Raw genomic sequence first — 6746 nt, 5'->3', positions numbered from 1 at the left:
TGCTGGACAGCACTGGCATCTCCCCCACTCGATCTGCTGTTGGTCTCAGGACCACGTTTGCTGTACCTGTTAGTAAGGATAAGCTACATAGGGATATGAACTTGTCTGTGTTAGGGGAGAGTACTATGTCCTCAAAAGTCCAGGCCAGGGCCTGGGGAGATGGCTTAGTAAGGCACCTGCCACACAAATACAGGAATCTGAATTTAATCCCCAGAGCACACATGAATAGCCAACGTGGTAATGAGCGCTTATAATCTCAGACAGACAGACAGACACAGACAGACAGACAGATAAACCCCCGGAGCTTCCTCACCTCACTGACCCATAAGATGTCCTGTCTCCAAAACAAGGTAGACCATTCCCAAAGAGAGACTTGGATGTTGTCCTATGGCCTACACATACACACACCCTCTGCACTAGGAAGCTTTCATTACCGTGAGAAACGAACTACTAAAGAAGGAAAGAGGTTTGTATAGCTCACCACCTAGAAGGCTCTAGATTCCAGATCGGATGGCTATGTTTGACATCTGTCGAGGATGGCTTGTGGGAGTACACTGCTTTGCTCCAGGTAAGAGCCAGGCTGAGGCTCTTACGCTCACCTTTGAGAGAACTAACCAGAGTCCAGTTAGAAACATCTTGATCTCCTTTAAGGACCCCTAATTTGGAGTTCTCTCACTAGACTTAACTTCTTAAGACATGCAAGTCTTCCAAAGCAAGAACCTTTGGCAGGTGTGGACTGGCAACACCACCCAAACTCTAGTTCCCTGGAAAGAGCTAGCATGTTGATTCATTATCCAAGTGGCCTCCCAAATCACGTAGAGAGCTTGGCTGGTTGCCTTGAACCTGCATGGTGCGCCGAATCCAATCTGGAGTGACCAGGTAAAGCTCTAAGCATTCCCTCAGGTGGTACACTTGAGGAAATCCTTACTTCCTTTCAAAAAAAAACCCCAATGGGCTGCCTTCTTGAAATACAGGCCTGAGGGAGGCTGATCTAGTCAATATGGTCGGTGTGGTGCCAGCTATACCACAGTTTTTCCCTGAGCACAGCTAGTCTCACAAGTGGGCAGGGCAGCAGGTGGCTGGGAGGCACTGATTCCTGGCATATTGGTACAGATCTGAGAGCACTTACTGGGAGCCTGATGCCTAGGAGGCACTGCTCAAGACAGAAGTGAATAGGACCTTGGGAGGGAAGTGCAAGGTGACCTTCCAAATTCTATGAAATGCACACCCAAAAAGCCTGGAGGGGCCTGTGGGGGTGGCTCAGGTATTAGAAGACCTGCCTAGCATGCGTGAAGCCTCGGGTTTGATCCCCAACACCACATTAACTGGGTGTGATAGTACATACCCCCAAAGACTGAAACCCAGTGCTGCTGGGTCCAGCACACCCCTGTGTAGCCCTCACCATCATGTCACAGGGAACAGTCTCCTGCGTTCCACTGCAGGCTTCAGTGACCTCACTACATCAAAGAATCCACACCCTGTCTGATTTCCCAGCTGAGAAATCCAAGAACCACGGATACCCAGGGTGGTTAGGGAAGACCTTGGAGAAACTTGGAGGTGGGTGAGCAGCCACACTACAGCAGCCCCTGCTGTGATCCAACCCTGTTCTGCTCACACAGATGTGAACTCCAGTGACTCCAGATCAATCCCGAAGTGGACTTGACTGGGGCCCCATGGGGTTATTCTGCAGTTAAGAGTCCACCCAGATCCGGAAGAAAGTATGTGTTTGTATATACGGAGACATGAAAGGTTAAGATGGAGAAGGGTCTGTGAGGCCAAACTGTGAACATCTTGAATGCTAATAGGAAGTAAAATCTGACTTCACGGGGTAACCAGTGGTGAAGCGTCCACAACATTTTAGTGAACCTGATTCATCTACAGCTATAGAGTAATGGATTGTGTGTTCGGTGTGGTGTGAGAGGAGAGAGGTAAGTGGCCAGCCTCCAGAGCAAAGCTGGCCGCAGCTGCGCCCACTGTCAGTGAATGTCCAGGCTCTCAGAGGCCATGATTCAGAAGTTGTCCAGTCTAGTCTCCATCCCCTGGGAGAGCTGAGAGCCTGTTTGGTTTGGCCAGGAGTGAGCCCCAGGCAGAGCCAAGAACCACTCCCCGGGGGAAATATGTGCCTGAAGCTTTCTGGTCCCCCTTTCTCTGCACCCTGCTTTGCCCTGCCCAGAAAGGGAAATTTTTAGACTCAACTTTTCCCAGTGCCTTCTAAAGATAGCTGTTCTTTTAGCTAGTGTTTACACAGACACACATGCACGCATACACACATGCACACAGGCACACACAGCAGTGCCATTATGAACGTTTTAAGCTGACAAATCAAGTAACATACAAGCTTTCATGCTACCCCTTGAGTCCATGCCCCCCAGAAACCGATAACTCACATTGTCTCTTGTGTCTCCTCCCAACTCTCTCTGAATTATGCATAGTACGTGTGATGTGTTAAAATAGCGGCAGCTCGAATCTGAACACAGCGTACTGGGTCAAAACAGCTCCACGCATAAGAGGTTTATTGGGAGGGGGGAAGGTGGCAGCAGAAAGAGAAGGGGGAAAGAGAGAGAGAGAGAGAGGAAGGGACATACCCCATATATATATATATATATATATATATATATATATATATATATATATATATGGAAAATGACATAATGCAGGTAGTGGTGGGAGGTGAGCCAAGTGGATTCTGGGAATATGGTGCCTGTTGTGTTGGTAACAGGTCTGCAGGATCTGCCTATGTGATGTCACAGGTTTCAGAGGTCCCAATGCCAACAGCCTTGTATGAACGCCTTCCTTCAGCTCCCACACACAGGACAGACAGCACGCCAGTCTAACTTTCCTGGACATCCTGTTGGACACTGGTCTGTCCCTTAGTCTTGTAAATGGCTGCTCACTGCCGCACTGTTCTCCCTTGTACCTCTGGGCACAGCTGGTTTGCTTCTGCACAGTATGAGGCTTTGCTTGGGGGGTGGGGAGATAGCATGTGCCAGCCCTCTGAGGTCCCTCTGTAGCTCCACAACGAGAACAGAGAGTTAAAACTGTCAACAAATTATCTTCCAGCAAAATGGAACCACATAAGCCTCAGAGGTGTTTAAACACAGTCTGTTCCTCCATGGGACAAAGGTCTTAGAAGTACAAAGTGGGGCGTTGCAAGAAGGGTTGGGAGGGGAATCGGGAGGACTTAAGTCCTGCCTGTCTCTTTACAGCACATAGTTGTACTTTTGGTTTCTCTTGGACGGGTTTTATTTAAAATAGAAACAGAAAGTGAAGACCCACCTCTTGCCTCCCTTTCTAGCCCCCCTTGACTGAATTCACATCTGATTAGGAATGCATCCTCCCAGCCTCGTGACTTACATACTTCTGGAGGGTGGCCTGAAAACGAGTTCTCAGGAGAGAAATGTTTAGACAGAGTCCCTAAAAGACTGACTGTACCCTGGCGTCTCTTCCAAATGGCATAAATAATGCTGACTGGAGCTTCCGGAAGGCAGTCTATAGAGGATGCAGGTCAATCCTAATGGGAGATGAGGAAGCAGCCTTTACGGACCCACATTCCAGGAATCAGGGCCAAGCCGGACCACAGCCGGTGCCCTAAGAATCAGGCTTTCCAGAGTCCATAGCTTCACCCCGCCGAGGGTCTAAGAAGAGCTGTCCTTGTTTCCTTGGGTGCTTTGTGACCTGGACAGACAGGATGCTCAGGAGCCACAGGCATCCAGACCCACACAACCGTTAAGTGTTGGGGTGCTCTGAGTACTTAATGGCACAAAAAGACTGGGAAGAGCGGGCCCTTGCCGCCACTTCATACACCGTCCAAGTGTAGAGGCCCACACGTGAGGCTGTTCTCTGTACACCCAGCCATATCCCCGCTGCGCCCATGGCCATTGGAACTAGTAGCTGGGGTTGTTCCAGTCCCAGCTGTGGCTCATCCTAGCACAGCAAGTGGGGTTTGCCTCTGTTACCTCCACCATGAAATGGGGATAGAGATGCCCCTGGGACATGTTGAAGTGCTTCGCTTAGGGCCCAAAGAACGGCCTCAAAGCCAGCACCCATCCTACCTCTCACCCACACGAGCTCCTCCTCATAGCTGAATCCCCACTTCTGAATGCCCCCCACATGGAGTCTGCCTTCCCTGCGGGCCCCCTTCAGCACAGTTAGTATCGGCAGGAACTGTTTCATTAATATCTCCTCGGGAGCCAGACATGTGTCAGTGCCTTGGAAACATTTATGAGTCTTCCCAGGGGAATCTGGGATGCTGCCGTTTTTTGAGACCGTGAGGCAATGTGCCTTGACCCTCTCACACTTCTGCTCTCCCTGGCTCTTAAGATCCGGAAAACAACCACGGCAGAACCCCTCCAGCTCCGGAGACAGGGTTCCCTCTTAGACAACAAGGGAGAAGAGCTGTAACAGTTGCCTCATGAGATTGCCCTTGGGCTGGGTCAGGTGTACCCACCTATGGAGTTACCAACTCCATCCTGGTCTCACGGGTGTGCATTCAGCAAGCACACTGGTCGGCAGTCATAACTGTCTGTATGCCCTGTCTATCCGAGAGGTTCTAGGAAAGCCAAGTCTAAGGGATGATTCTTGCTTGAGAGCCTGGGAAGGTAGAACTAGTGATGAGCTCTAAGACATCTGGACAAGTCACAGGACTCAAAGCCTCAGCTTGTCCATCTGTAGGATAGGGGCAATTATTATTCATCTTGCAAGGTTCTGAAGAATAAGTATTGTAGGTGAAGTCCCTAGCATGCCTTAAGCGCTCAGTAAACAACTTCATTGTTCCTCTCCCACGGTGAGAAGCTAGCTTTAGGTGAAGACTTCCTATAGAGCTTCCTAGGTGAGTCCCAGTGACCTCCAACCCTGGCTTCAGGCCAAGTGTCCCCTTCTACCACTGTGCCTGGGACCTCTAGGAGCACCCACCCGCTCCCCCATGTTGCCTTCAGACCATCAGTGACAGAGTCTTGGGAGAACATGAGACTGCCTATTTTTCATATTATTGCATTTTTTTTTAGTTGTGAGTATAGGGTGCACATGTGCACATGGAGGCCAAAGGTCAGACCTGTGCACATGTGACTACATGGAGGTCAGAGGTCACGTAAGTCATCTTCTTCTATTGTTTTCCACCTTTAAAAGAATTATCATAGAGGCAGGGGGAGGAGAGATGGGATGGGGAGGTTTGCAGAGGGGAAACCAGGAAGGGGGACAACATTTGAAATGTAAATAAATAAAATAACCAATAAAAAATTATCTTCATATCTATGGGTGCTTCACCTGCATGTATGTCTGTATTCTGCATGAGGGCAGTGCCCCTGAAGGCCAAAACAACGAACCAGATCAACTGGGACTGGAGTTACAGGTGGTTGTGAGCTGCCATGTGGGAGGCGGGAATCGAACCCAGGTCCTTCGAAAGAGCAGCTACTGCTCTTAACCTCTGAGTATCCCTGCAGGTTCTATTTTTTGAGACCTAGTCTCCTGTTGCTCTGGAAGCACACCAATCTACCTAGACTAAGCTTGGACAGCGAGTTCCTGGGTGCCTCCTGTCCCTGCCTCCACTGTACTGGGATCACAGGTATGTGCCCACCATGTCCAGAGTTATACATAAATGCCAGGCATCCAACCTCAGGTCCTTAAACTGTGTGGCAAACACTTGACTGAACAGCTACCCCAGCCATCATTCATGTTTAACATTTATATTTTCCTCCCCCACCCCCATAAGAACTCTTCATGAAATATTATTGATTTGTTTCATATTCTTCAGGCTCAGTCCTCATTTCGGCCAGAGATTGGTGACTCTATCTTGCTATGTGAGTTAGGAAGGTGACATCACAAACCAGAGGAGAGGCAGGGAAGATGGATTAGTGGTTGAGAGCATTTGCTCTCTTGCAGGGGACCTGGATGTGCACCTACATGGGGAAATCAGCTGTGTGACTCCAGTCCCAGAGGACCTGTGCCATCTTCTGACTTCCTCCTTGGACACCAGGCACACATGTGGTGCACATGCATACACAGAGCAACACACTTATACACACATTTAAAAAAAAACTTGAAAAGAAAGAAAATATAACAGCAAAGAGGTGCAGGAAGTAACAAGAGCAAAGCAGTGAAGGGAGCCAGGACCCTGGTGGCCTGCAGAAGTCACACACACCCAAAGGGCACCCGGACCCCAGATGAGGCTGTGGGTCATCAGCCTGTGACCTTGCCCTTGGTTATTATTCTCTCCAGCCTATGTTTCCAGGTTCTTCAAGCTTTGTAAATTACTGTGAAGCCTCAAGAAAGCGACTCTCTAACCCAGAGAGATACCACTTCTGTACCAACAGTTTGGCCACAGGCTGGAGCCTCTCCAGACACCTGCAGAGTTAATCAGACCCAGCAGCCCTGGTAGAGACCACAGGAACAATTCCCTCCTTCCGAGCTCAGACCCCAGCAAGCAGTGGTTCACAGACTCTACAGTAGCTCGGGTGCCACGGCAACGGGGCACCACATCCGGAACAGATGGTTCCACAGACTTGCCTGTCACATGCCTGTCTTTTCTGGCAGGCCTGGTCACCTTGCCAAATAGGCCCGCCTCTGTCCAACCGGCATGGCGTAGCACCTGGTAACTACTTACGTGGTGGAAAAGGAAGCCCGTGACCAACAGCTGGCAGAGCCAGCTGAAATGCAGGGAGTAGGGAGGGTTGGTCTGGGTTAAGTCCAAAGCAGGGGCACATTGAAGTCGGAACTTCACACTCGCTGTTGCCTGGCCTCTGGGCATGGCT

The sequence above is a fragment of the Mus caroli genome, chromosome 19 (assembly GCF_900094665.2).
Source record: "Mus caroli chromosome 19, CAROLI_EIJ_v1.1, whole genome shotgun sequence".
Classification (NCBI taxonomy): domain Eukaryota; kingdom Metazoa; phylum Chordata; class Mammalia; order Rodentia; family Muridae; genus Mus; species Mus caroli.
Note: the sequence above shows the minus strand (reverse complement) of the source record.